The sequence below is a fragment of the Sciurus vulgaris genome (genome assembly GCF_902686455.1).
Source record: "Sciurus vulgaris genome assembly, chromosome: 2".
Lineage (NCBI taxonomy): Eukaryota > Metazoa > Chordata > Mammalia > Rodentia > Sciuridae > Sciurus > Sciurus vulgaris.
In genome coordinates this window covers 64,520,701-64,534,257 of record NC_136462.1, presented here as the reverse complement: position 1 = coordinate 64,534,257, position 13,557 = coordinate 64,520,701, and the positions used below count along the sequence as shown (strand labels likewise).

General features: G+C 33.7%; 1 protein-coding gene and 1 long non-coding RNA gene across 4 annotated transcripts in view; both read right to left on the bottom strand.

The window, feature by feature from the left end:
* FOXA1 (forkhead box A1) overlaps positions 1-13,557 on the bottom strand; it is an 82,298-nt gene that overhangs the window by 46,481 nt on the left and 22,260 nt on the right. The window lies entirely within an intron of this gene.
* LOC306649569 lies at positions 1,535-11,447 on the bottom strand. Its single transcript, XR_013760656.1, has 3 exons — positions 10,832-11,447; positions 9,946-9,994; positions 1,535-8,387 (listed from the first exon to the last, which is right to left on the bottom strand). It is a non-coding gene; the product is annotated as an uncharacterized lncRNA (long non-coding RNA).

Below are 13,557 nucleotides of genomic sequence, written 5' to 3'. Positions count from 1 at the left end.
TGTGTTATATTTCTAATATGAATGCCTCCTTTTTGTCAGATGCCATTCATTGTGGATTTTGTCTTGTTGGGTGTTGGATATTTTTATACTTCTTTACAACGTTTTGAGCTTTGTTCAGCAATACAGTTACATTAACTTGGATATAGTTTGTTACTTTTAAGGCTATCCAAACTTTGTTAAACAGATAAGAATAGCCATTAGTCTAGAGCAGATTTTTTCCCCACAACCAAGTTCATCACCTTCTGAATCCACAACCTTATGTATGTATTATAAGACATTTCTACTCCACCGGGTCACAGCAGAAACTATTTCTAGTCATGTATGAATTTAAGTCACTGTACGGCCTACTCTTTTTTGTGGTGGTTTTTGCCTTGGCTTTGGTAGTTTGTTTACATACATGTGCTGATCAGTACTCAGAGGAAGAGGTAGGGAATGCTCTGCAGCTTTTCAGAGTTTGCTCACTCTGTGCAGTCCTCTGAGTTCCCTTTCCCTTCACTCTGTTCTGTAAACTCTACAAACCATAAGCTGGAACAATCATAGAGCTAGCTTTGCACCCTTTTCTTTCAGGAGTCACTCTCCTGTGCTGCCTGTTGTCCAAAGCCCACAAACATTGTTACATTATTTAATATGTTTTCACCATTGTTTTTTTATTTGTTTGGTTTGTAGGTTTTGTTTGTTTGTTTTGTTTTTCAGTCTCTTAAAGTGTTAGTCCCTTTTACTCCATCATAGTCCAAAATGTAAGTTCTCCTATAACTCTTAAAATTAGTCCTCTTTCCCAAAGGACTTAAAATCAGTGTGCGACAGTAACACAGTCACATCAATGTTTATAGCATCTCAATTAACAATAGCTAGATTGTGGAACCAACCTAAATGCCCTGCAATAGATGAATGGATAAAGAAACTGTGGTATATATACTCAATGGAATATTATTCAGCCATAAAGAAGAATAAAATTATGGCATTTGCAGGTAAATGGATGGAATTGGAGAATATCATGCTAAGTGAAAGAAGTCAACCCCCAAAAACCAAAGGCTGAATATTTTCTCTGATGAGTGGATGATGATACATAATGGGGGTGGGGAGTAAGGGAAGAATGGAGGAACTTTGGATTTTGTAGAGGGAAATGAGAAGGGAAAGGGGGCAGGAGTATGAAAGATGGTGGAATGAGACCGACATCATTACCCTTTGTACATATGTGTTTACAAAAATGGTGTGAATCTACATAATGAAATGAATGTAGATTCCATAGAAATGAAAAGTTGAACACCATTTGTGTACAACAAATCAAAATGCAGTCTGGGGGCTGGGGAGATAGCTCAGTCGGTAGAGTGCTTGCCTTGTAAGCACAAGGCCCTGGGTTCGATCCCCAGCACCCAAAAAAAAAAAAAAAAATGCAGTCTATAAAAATAAAAATAAATTATTCTTCTTTCTTTTTTCTTTTCTTTCATTTCTTTCTTTCTTTCTTTCTTTCTTTCTTTCTTTCTTTCTTTCTTTCTTTCTTTCTTTCTTTCTTTCTTTTTTTTTTTTTTTTTTTTTGTACCAGAGATTGAACCTGGGGTACTTAACCACTGAGCTACATCCCCATCCCTTATTTTATTTTGAAAAAGGTCTCGCTAAGTTGCTGATTCCTCTTGAAGTCCTCTTGATGTCCTCTTGATGTCTTGCTTTCCTCCTCCTGGTTAAGAAATTAGCTGCCAGTCTTACTGTTCTTCTCCTAAAAGTAAAGTCTTTATTTTCCCTGATTGCTTTTTATATATTACTCATTTACTTTGTTTTTTGTCATTGTTTTATTGGTGGGGGACATTTTTATTTTATGCCTAGATGTGGTCTTCTTTGTATGTTTCTTGTTTGAGTTCAGAGATCTTATCAAATCTCTGACTTGATATCTTTTGTCATTTTTAGGAAATTCTTAATCTCTTTCTCCTCCTCTGAGACTCTAATTATGTTAACCATTTCACTGTCTTCCCAAATGTCTCTTTCATCCTCTAATTTCTGTTCTTTTTTTTTTTTTAACTCTATTTGCATCAGTTTAAATTTTTTTAAACTGACTCATTTCCTTACTTCTGTCTTCTGCTGTGAAACTATCTATGGAGTTCTTAATTTTGGATTGTATATATTTTTCAATTATATAATTTCCTGCTGATTTTTGTACATTCCACTGCTTTGGTGAAATACTCATCTTTATAATTCTGTTTTCTCCCCTTTTGCCTCTGTTTTCTTGAAAATACTAGTCAGAGTCACTTTAATATCCAAGTCTACTAACTCTAATAGCTGAATCACCTGTGAGTATTTTTCTGTTCTCTGTTTTTTCTCTTGGCATGCCTATTCAGTTTTGATTGAATATAAGACATCCTGAACCCCCAGATGATTTTGTCTTCCTTTAGAGAGAATATATTCTCTACTGTGCTGAAAAGATTGAGTAGATGCTAACTGCCATAACCCAGTCAAGCATTGTGCTGAACTTGAAACTGTGTTGCAGTTTGAGTAACATTTTATTATTTCTGATTTGCCTCTTTCCTGGTAGCATAATTCATTAGGAGTCTCCATGATAAAAGTGGGGCCCTTTTAGATATTCTCATTTTTGCTTCTTTTAACCTCACACTTAGGACAGCTCAGAATTTACCAGATTTTTTAAAGGGGAAACTAGGCATGCCTTTCAGGTCTTTTGGTTCTCCACTTTGGTCACATGAGCTATGCAAGATTGCCAAAAACTCTGATGGATTCTATGTTCCTAGTAGCAGATTATCAATTTTCTCATATTCACCCAGAACCAGGAAATCTCTCCAGTGGAAAAGCAGCTACAGATCTTCAGTTTACCTGTGTTGTTCTCTTCTTTACGGGATCTTAGTCCCTTTCGTTATGTTTACTTTCTCCCCCGTCTGATACTTTTAAACAAATGTTTTGTTGTAGTTTTTCCAGCTTTCCTAGTTGTTCTTGGCATGAGCTCTGTTCTGTCTGGAATCAGAAATCCAGGAAGTTTTTCATTTCTGTTATTGTAATTTTTCTTTCTTGAGATAATACTCTATCCAGTCTCAACTGCATTTTTATAGTGCTCATTTCTGTTTTATATTTTTAATCCCTTTCACATTTTCTCATATATTGTAAACATACTTATTTTCTGATAATTTTAATATATCAAGTATTTATGTTCTGATTATGCTATTATTTCTGCCTGCTATATTTATATTGTCTTATTTCTTTGAATGTTTGGTGATTCATTAATGTGAGCTTATATTTCCAAAAATTTTTATTCTCTATGGGATGTTTCAAGACCTGGATTAAAGATGGGTTCCTCCATGGTCTCTGCATTTCCTGCTGCCAGTTATTTGGAAGCATGTATATGTCTTGGGTCACTTTTAGTCTTAATTTGAATTTTATTTGGACACTTGTCAATTTTGTTTGAACTCCCATATGAGAGCTCAATTGTGGTTACAAAATGTGTAGGGGAAATGTTCTTTCATCCTCCATTTATAACCCAAATTAAAGATTTGTGTAATTGGATGGGTCTTGGTCTGTGTCCTCTGTTGCCTGTTACCTTAGAAGGCCATGAAAACCAAAGCTTAACTTTACCCCTATCATAGGCAAATGCTTTCAAAATTGCCTTTGTGCTTCACTTAACCCCTGAGGTTTCTAGTTTTTCTTAGATTTGGGCCTCCAAATATCCCTTACTGGATACCAACATATTGATGTATTTGAGAAGATATTCATCATTTTCTATCCAACATTTTTAGTTGCTTACTGCAAGAGGTGCTAGATCCATCATAGCAAGAAGCGCTATGGGTGAATGTTATTCAGTTTATACACACAGAATTGTACTTCTAATAAAATGTTTTGAATTTAGTATCACTTGTATACATGAGTAAAATGAGCAGATAATAAATTTACCTTCCAAGAACCATAATTGCAGCTCTTTGTCCCCACCAGTAACTACAAGCAGTTTTTCATTAAAGATGATAAAATGATTGAATAATCCAAATTAGCCTCGGCATGAAAACTAACAGCTGCCTGAAATGAAATGTTTGAGTTATGAGCCATGTGCCACTTTGGTTTATCTGCAGCCAAAAGGTTCAGAATCGTATTCAATTAACCATGTTGCTTGGGAGGGCCTGGTTGCCCTGAATAAGAGCTGCTTGGTGATGAGTAAGAGGTATCTGTGACACACAAGTTCAGACCTTGCAACTCTGTTTTTGTTGTTTGAACTTTCTCTGTTGTAGCTAGGGATCCAGCATGGAATTTAAACACTTGTGTGGTAACTCCATTCCTTCAGCCATTGTGTTGTTAAGCTCTAGCTAACGAACTTTGAACACTGGCTCCAGAAAAGCAAGACTTAGAAAACAGCAGCAATCAACATTTCAGGTTTTATAATTAAAACTATATGATTTATACATTTTTATGCAGCTGAGAGCCCTTGCCTGTCTAGCCCAATTGTTCCATTAAAAGTATCTTTCATGTATGAAAAATGAAGAAATAAACCAAGGCACACCTAGAAAAGCTTAAATTAAGAACTGACTCCTTTAAAAAAATCACACCTACTGTAGCAGAAACTTCCAAATGTGTACCTGTTTTAAAACTTAGAAACTTTGCTGAAATAATGGAACCCAATTGCTTAATATTTGAAAGGTGAAAACTGCCAGATGCATCAGTCATGTATACTTTATCTCATGTGGCCCTTTCTTTCATGCCAATGTTTTTTGTTGCTTAGGGAGATCCTCCTGATAATGTCACAAAGAATGTCTCTCAGACCCATATAGACTATGTACACAGTGACTTGCTAAGGAAACTTCTTTAAAATCTCTAAGCTTCATTTTGCTTCTAAACATAGTTTTGAATCAAAAAACTAAGGAACTAAAAGGGAGAAGACCAAATTTCCTCTCTAACTTCTAAACCAGTTCTAAAGAGAATACTCAAGGAGAAAATTCAAGTATACTTGAAATAATTGTATAATAATTTAGTAGAAACATCTCAGTGTTATTACTTTAAGAACTGTACTTTACTCAAAGGTACACACTAATTTCTTGCTGGTCACTAATTAATAATGTCTTACTTCATCATAACCTTATCCCTTTGTAAAATTAGGTTTGCTTTTTGCATCTTTTCATAAACTCTGATCATATTGTAAAGAATAGTTGCTTTTATTTAAGTAACATAGAAAGATGTGAATATGTAATCTTGTTTGTCAAATAGAAGTGAAGAAAAACTTGAAATCAGAAGTTGCCTCTCATTCAAAACCTCAGTAATAATCACCTAGTTTATTGTAAAAGCTGCAACATAGTTGTACTGTGGGCTGAAAGTTTAAATATTACAGACACTATTGTCTTTCAATTTTAGGAAAATTATCTGTGTCTTTATTGAAATTTTTAAGAACCAGTTGCCCTAATCATATAAAGAAATTTTATACCACATTATGTTACTTTATTGTGGATGGGAAGAAAATCAACAAAAATTAGACCCTATACTCCAAGCACACACTCCATTTCAGTTCCTACCTTGTATTTTCATTATTTAATTCATTTGCCATGTTTAATCCTCTACTTAATCAAACCTACCTTCACTTGTTTAAATCCAATTCATCCTTCAAGAACACTTATATGCCACCTCCTACGTGAAGCAGTCCCTAATTCCCCACCCCCACCCCACAACCAAGTTGTAGTTAATCTCTTTTCTGTGTGCCTTATAGCTCTTTCTGCAGCTCTCTATTACAGCGGTTATTAAGTCTTCTCTTGTTTCAGTATTCCAGTACCATCTTCCATTAGAATGCAAGCTTCTGGAGATCAGAGATTCAGTTTTGTCCGTATTTCTTTGTACAGGTAAATACTCGATGAATATCCATTATTCAATGATGAAACCTAAATTTTCAAACTATGTTAAATCTTGAAACATTTGTGTGATGTGTTTGTCTTAAATAAATCACATTAAGATTTGAATATCCTTTCCCATGATGGTAGTATTAAAATAGACTGTTATGTCAAATTATCTAGCACGGAGCACATTACCAGATCTCACATTGTGCTTACCTCAAGACTAACTTTTTAACCACAATTGATTTAAAGTAAAGGATTATTATGGCGTTTCACTCACTGTTGTTTGTTTTTTGGTTTGGCTTGGATTTAAAGTCAGAATTTCTTAACCATTCAGTTATAGTTCCATACACTCCAAAGTTTGAAATTTCATTCTGTGATCAAGTGTAGATATTTTGTTGACTACAAAGCTTATACAGATTTTTCAGATAACCAAATCTTTACTGAACAGCAGTAATAACTAAATTGCCTTCTGGAACCAAGTGAGAAGGGTGAGAATGCTAGCCATTTATAAACCAGTGTGGTGCATTCAGATGCCCTCCAACAGTGCAGCATCTACTTTACATCTCAATTCCAAATTCAGTAGCCACTCAGTTTCCAAAAAGTCACGGAAGTTTTCTGAATTCTGATTATTTTGATAATCTTTCTTAAGGTTCTCTTCTAGTTATATATTATTCTTCCAAACCCAATCTGTATTTTAAGATACTTGAGAGCAGAAATAAATCATGCGTGAACATTACCTACCAAGCTACCTCAAAAATTAATAGTTACTAATTTTGTTCTGTCTCTACTACGGTCTCCACCAATTTTCAACATGTAACTTGTTGAATGAAGATCCTAAAGCTTAATAAATGCATATCATTCTTCAAGAAATAAATCAGTTGTATCAAAGGCTTTCTGAAACATCAAAGCCTCGCATATTCACTGAATTTTACTTGTGTGATCATGACATTAACACCCTGAAAATCTTTAAGTTTCTTAAAGAGATCTTCTCATAAATCTGTCCTGGCTGTGTTTCACCAAATTACAGTTTTCAATATAGTTTGTCCTTCTTTGAAATTGTTTCTAGTATGTACCTCACAAAGTTAACTATCTTGATTATAATTGACTGCTGACAGAGTGATTCCTTTTCAAATAAGAGTGTTTTGTTTGTAATTTTCTAGGAAATATTGCTTCTTTACTTATCAAGAAACAGTGAACCAAAAATGCCCACATTGTTTACCATGTTGAAAATTTAAAATTATCTTAATGAATGGTGCTCAAATTCTGGCACATGGCCAAATGAAACATTTATCTTAAAGCAGCTTAAAGGTTAAGACACTAGTTATGTTTATATTTAATTTTTCTTGAAACTAATCAGACAAGAAATGAAAGTGCTAGAGTTTGAGCTTTTTGCCTTGAATATCTGAAGTTCTCTTCACTGGTAATGTTTTACTTAGAATTGTGTCTTTAGTTCTATGGTCTCTCATCTCTTTGAAACCACTGAATTAAAACATATAGTCCTCTTTTAGAATGTTCACATTTGAATAAAATGAGAACAAAGGAATTGAAGAATTTTATAAGTGCCATGAGCAGGCGTTTTCTGAGCCAGATGTAAAAATGTGTATCCACTCTGAAAGCTCTGCAGTTTGTCAGCCATACTGCTTCCTTCCCTATCTGCTGCTGTTAAGAGCTGAAACCTGTGCCATCATGGTTAATGTTTTGACAGATTTTATCATAAACCTTAGTGTTGTAAATTCACCTTGAGCCAAAATTTAACATGTTGTAAGCTCAGAAACTGTTTTTACTGTTGATGATCCAGAAAAGGAAATAAATCAAATATGCCCTTTTGAATGATAGGAGTATAGTGTTTAACTCCTTAAAAGTTATACATTACTTGGAATTTGGGAGAAATTCTCATTTTCTGTATTCACAGCCTCTAAAATGTCAGTAAAACCATACATAAACACTTCCATAACCATTGCAAGGGAGGAGATACCAAAGAAAATATGTGGCTTATATATGCTCATTAAATTTTATAATCAAAATAAACCTTTTTTTAAAAAAAAGAAAAGACCCTTTGCCTTAGTAATGGAGTAAAAAATGTAAACCCTCAACATGTGATTGATTCAACAATCATGGAATAGTCACTTGGTTTCCAAAAACTTTCAGAATGCTCTTTAATGAGACCTTGTTTTATGGTGTCTTTCATATATTATTTTACAACTTCTTAGAGTATTTTATATTATTTTATGTAGATTCTCCAAATGATTGCTATTCCTAACAACCTGTAGACTTTTTTCTCTCTCTCTAAAACATCTTCAATGACCATGACCATTAATATTTACTCGTAAATGCATTTGTACACAGGCTCAACCATTGCACATCAGTGAAGACAAAAAGAGTTGTTACTCAGTTCTTTACCCTAGAATAAATCAAATCAACAAATATTTATTGAATGTCTACTATGTGCAAATAGCCCTGACTGGTCAGCTTTTAAAAGCCACCCAACTTTTCACATTAACAAATCAAAGCATTATTATTTCAAGCATTGCAGAAGCTGCTTACATGTCCTTAAGGTGACGAAGCATATGAGGACCCTTCAGTTACCTGGGGTTAAGAAAGACAAGGAGGAGAAGGTAAATTCACAGAGTGAAAAGAAGAGAGAGAGTGCACTAAGATGCTACGGATGGACTGCACCATGTATGTATGTATGTGTGTATGAATTTATGTGTATGAGCATGTATTTTTTACATATGGTTTTGCATGTGCATATAGCCACATGAAGAAAGGAAGGAATTTGAGAGAAATAGCCTTTGTTAAGGTGACACAGAAACAGGCATTCACATTCGAGTCCAGAACTTTGCTTTAAAAATAGGCTTAATAAGTTTAACTAGTATTAAGCCCTATAGTATCACGAAACGAAAATACATCATGTTATAATAGGAAAATTACTCAACTTGGAGTCCTCTGTCCTACATTCTGCCTTTCCCTAACATATATGTGAGATGACCTCACCTATCAATAGATTTATAATGAAGTAAGTGTTTTCTACATTATCACTATAGACAATTATTGAAGAGGCCTAAAGTTAATCTTATCATAAATAAGAGAAGCTACTTAAATTCATTTTAAAGATTCTAGTTGCTGTTAGAAACTGATAAAAACCACCACTAAGAGGCAAACTTTGTGCACTTTACCCTTACTATTCTGTTCCTTTCATTTTGTTAACCTGTAAAAGGTAAAATCAAGTACTATTTACTCACATCAAATAATTAAATGCATTTTCTTAGTGCAATATAAAAGGGAAGCTGGCAATAATTTCTAACTTTGCCAAATGGAATTAATCCTGGTTGCTTTACATAGAAGGCATGTATATATATGTTGGCCATAGAAGATATTATCACTGACATTCTCACAAAGGCTATCTGATGTCAACTGAATAATATTTAAGAGGGATAATTTTTAAATATCAGTTTTTGCCTCCTTTTGGTAGGCTAAGTTTAAGTTCTAATGAAAGTCAAAACACACTCTATAAATAACCTTTTTAAACAGTAGTTTTTCTTTCCTAAAATGACTGAAATTAATTTTCAGTTTTGTATGGGAAAAAATACTGCTGTACTCTAGTCAAAACTTATGCTTCTGTCATGAATTTTTATTATTAAGATCATTTTGAAGCAAAAGTATCTTCTCATTTTTTAAAAAATTATTTGATCCTTTGCCTATCTGGTCGTAATTTATTTCCAAAGCATACCCCAATTATTCTGTAGTAAGTTTTAAATTTCTTCTCACATAAGGTCTTTCTCTTCTGGTGAAACCATTTATTGGCCTTTTTAAACATATTAAGTGGGGCTACTTACATTGGTTTAGTATTTTTCATTTATTTTCTTGATACATTACAATTAATGTCTTTGGACATCTGAATAAAATTTCACATGGGTGATCCAGGTCTAATGTTTTTGTTCATGAAGAAATATTATCATTAGAGTTGTTTCTAATTTTCACTTGATTTGTCCCCCTTCTTTGAAAAGAATTCCTAATACCAAGACCCCTTACCTTGGACCTAGCCTGGATTCACCTGCCCCCTGGTGGTGTTCCACCCAAAAAGTTAATTAATTTTTGAAATCTGGATTTGGTATTAGCAGGCTGAGAAGAGAAACTTCATTACCATATTTAGCACTCCAGAGTCAGAAAAGTCCTCTTCTCTTAGACATTGTCTAACAAAAAGAAGACAGAAGACATTTTTTTAATTTAATTCAGAGCACAAGAAGGAAATTGGGCACTCTAAAGAGTAGCTTATGATAAATGATGATGCTTGATTTTGTCTAGGATCAGTATTAGTGACCTATGGGTTGATAAACTGAATGGGTATTTCAAAAGTTCTCACAAAGTATCTTGAAATCAAGTTTATTCTATGTCATTGTCCCCTTTTTTTTAGTGAAGAAGGGAGTAAAGGAGACTGCTATTCTATTTTATTTAAATTATAAATAGATTTCCTAAGCCTTCAAATTTAAAAATATAAAAAATATTGTATAATATATACTCAGATGTGTTTTATATGCTTGACCCAATAGATTTTTGTTGCCCTCTCAAAAATAAATTCCTTCTTCACATGCCACAGACTAATTTTTACCCCTTTAATTGAAGTCAAGAGGATTTGCACATGGAAAAGGGATGTATATATTCAATGAGAGAATTAACCTAGCCATAAATTCAGAAACATTTTGCAAGATTAAGGACTTAAGAATTAGGTCTCTAGTTAATAAAGAATAATGTAAAAGCAAAAGAAAGGGAAAGGGGAAATAAAAGTGCTGTTTACATAAAGAAAGTATTTATCTTACATTTTATTATAGATTAATAAATTATTATTGTTAACAAGACCCCCAAGTAAAAATTTAAAGATTGCTTTTCTTCTGTTAACTGTAGAATATTTTGAGCAGAAAAGATCTGCCTCTTTCCATGTTCTTCCACCTCCCACCCCCACCTCCACCCAAGCCTGGTTGGATTGAGTTGTAATGATATTCTGTGATGTTTTAAACATCATGTCGCCTCACCTGAGACGTGGAAGAAGAAACAGGATACGGGCTTTAATACAGCGATTTGTAGGCCAACTCCCAAATTTCTAGTATGTACCGCTGTTTTGCAGTTTCTCTTCAGTTTATAACAGTTGACCTCCTAACAGGTTCCCAGAAACAGGTTCAGATTTTGGCAGGCTTACCTCACCTCTTTGTCCTTCCAAAGTACATAAATGCTAAACTGTGTTCACAGTGAGGAAGGGAACATCATTCCAAGGAGACTTTAAAAACCAAGACTCATTCTGCTCCCTACCAAGTTGCTGCCATGCTTTCCAAAAGCATAAAAAGTGTGTCCATGTGCCCTTGGCATAATTTCTTTAGCTTGGATTAACTACAGGTGACTGAGAGTCTGCCTTATCTCCACAGGGCATTAGTCACTCTATAAAAGTTAAATTTATTATGAAATGCTTTGTGTGTGTTAACATATATCTTCTCTGGGAAGTTGGAAACAAAGGCATGTCCTTTAAGACTCCATATGGGGAAAACACATCCTCCGTTGGAATTTAACCTTAATTTGAACCAAGATCTGTGAAAGAAAAGCACTTTAGTGTATTGTTCCCTTGCTCCACCCTTCTGTCCCCTTATCTAAATGGAGTTACTGTTGCTTCATGCTTTCTTAACTCTTTCAATTCTAAATCTTGTTTTCCTGAGTTTAAAAATTATCTTAGAAAAGAAACATTAAAATCATTATTGTAAATGACTATACTTTGCTTTAAGAATGAGTGTTTTTATGTAATATATTAATTCTGATATCCCTAAAGTTAAAAACGCATAGCCAGTTTATACTTATACATCTTCATTGTTCATTTTGTTATTTTAAAGTACACTATAAAGAATATCTTGGGCTGGGAAGATAGCTCAGTTGGTAGAATGCTTGTCTTGCAAGCACAAGGCCCTGGGTACAATCCCCAGCACCACAAAAAAAAAAAAAAAAAAAAAAAATCTTATTTCCTAAAAATTATATTTTTTGCAAATCTTTTCTAGGAGTCTCATGCTAGCTGACATTGCCAGATATACATAGTTTACACTGTATTAGAAGTAGGGAATAATTAGAAGAAAAGTTTACATTAGGAATGTTGATGAAATACTATTAGAAAGTCCAATTTTTAACATGTTTTCTTTCAGACCCTTTGCAGTCTTGTAATGCTTCGTATACATCTAAAATCCATATATGTTACAAAGTTCCTTTTCAGAAGCAAAAGCAAATCTTCCATTATTGCTGCCCCACCATAATAGCCTATTTGTTTACAAATTTCAAGGAAAGCTTTCAAAAGTAAAATATTTTAATTTGACCTTTAATAAATATTTCTTAGATGAGTAGATTTTAATAGCATCTGCTATAAAACTTGTAATCATCCCAATGATCTTCCTTTCATGACTTTTGTTATGTTAAGGAGAAATCACAAACTAAACTCTAATAATCTTAGATGTTAATTTTTTCTAAACAAAACAAAACAAAAAATAGTAACAGCCAGGCACACTGGTGCACACCTTTAGTCTCAGTGACTCAGGAAACTGAGACAGGAGGATCAAAAGTTCAGGGCCAGCCTCAGTAACTTAGTGAGACCCTGTCTTACAATTTTAAATTTTTTAAAGGGGTGGGAATATAACTCAACTGGTATAGCATCCATGGATTCAATCCCCAGTACCTCCAAAAGAAAGAAAGAAAGAAAGAGGATGATTTTTTAAATGTATCTGTATTAAACCCCTCTCAAAATAATTATCTTCAACATTATGAAATTGAAATTTCTTAGCCAAAAAAGAGTAAAGAAAAGCAAAATAAAACATTTACAGACTCCTTTGATCACATATTTTGTTATGTCTCAGTATGTTTCATTTAAATGATAATGTTGAAATTTCTTTGATAGATTTTTAAAAATATATATGGAATACATGCTCAATACGTTTAGGACACTGGAACATTTATCCCAAGGAATATCAAATCAGAGTATCCTTATTCCCCACCTCAGCCCCACATAGATAACATCGGTTCCGTTCCAACCTACCCTCATGTGACAGTCAGTGAAGCTCAGTCTCTACCACTTGTTAGCACTTGATTGCATACTGTCATCATCCTTTAAATTCACAGTAGGTGTTAGATTTCTTCATGGAAATTATAAACTAACATGGGATGATAATGAGTTGACAGTTTGAATGTTTTACCTCTTAGACTCTAAGTTCTTTGTTTTGTTGGACTTTGCACTGTTTTAGATGTGAATTTGATATAAACTTAACAAAGATAACAGCCTTTGGGCTGGAGATGTAGCTCAGTGATTAAAGTACTTTGATTTTTTGGATGGATATCTTCATGGCATATGGAGATGATTGTATAGTTATATCATTCATTGATAATCCTTCCATAAGATAATCAAAGAAATACCCTCCACAAGAGTAAAATGATCAAAATAACAGATGAACAAAAAAATAACAAAGTATGAGGTGAAAGGTGGGTGTTAAACAGAACTAAAGAAAGAATGAAAAGTGTTGATTTTGTAGATGATGGGTAGAAACAACTTGACAATAACTAAATAAGAGAGAGAAAGAACCGAAGATCACTCTAAGCTGCCATGTACATCATTGCTGGTAAATTCTAAAGTATTTACAAAATTGGATTTTAAAAAAGATATTAACTTTATGTGTGTGGTTTTAGACAAAAGTGAACTTCACATGTTAAATTTTGAAGATGTGAGGATGTGGCAGAACAG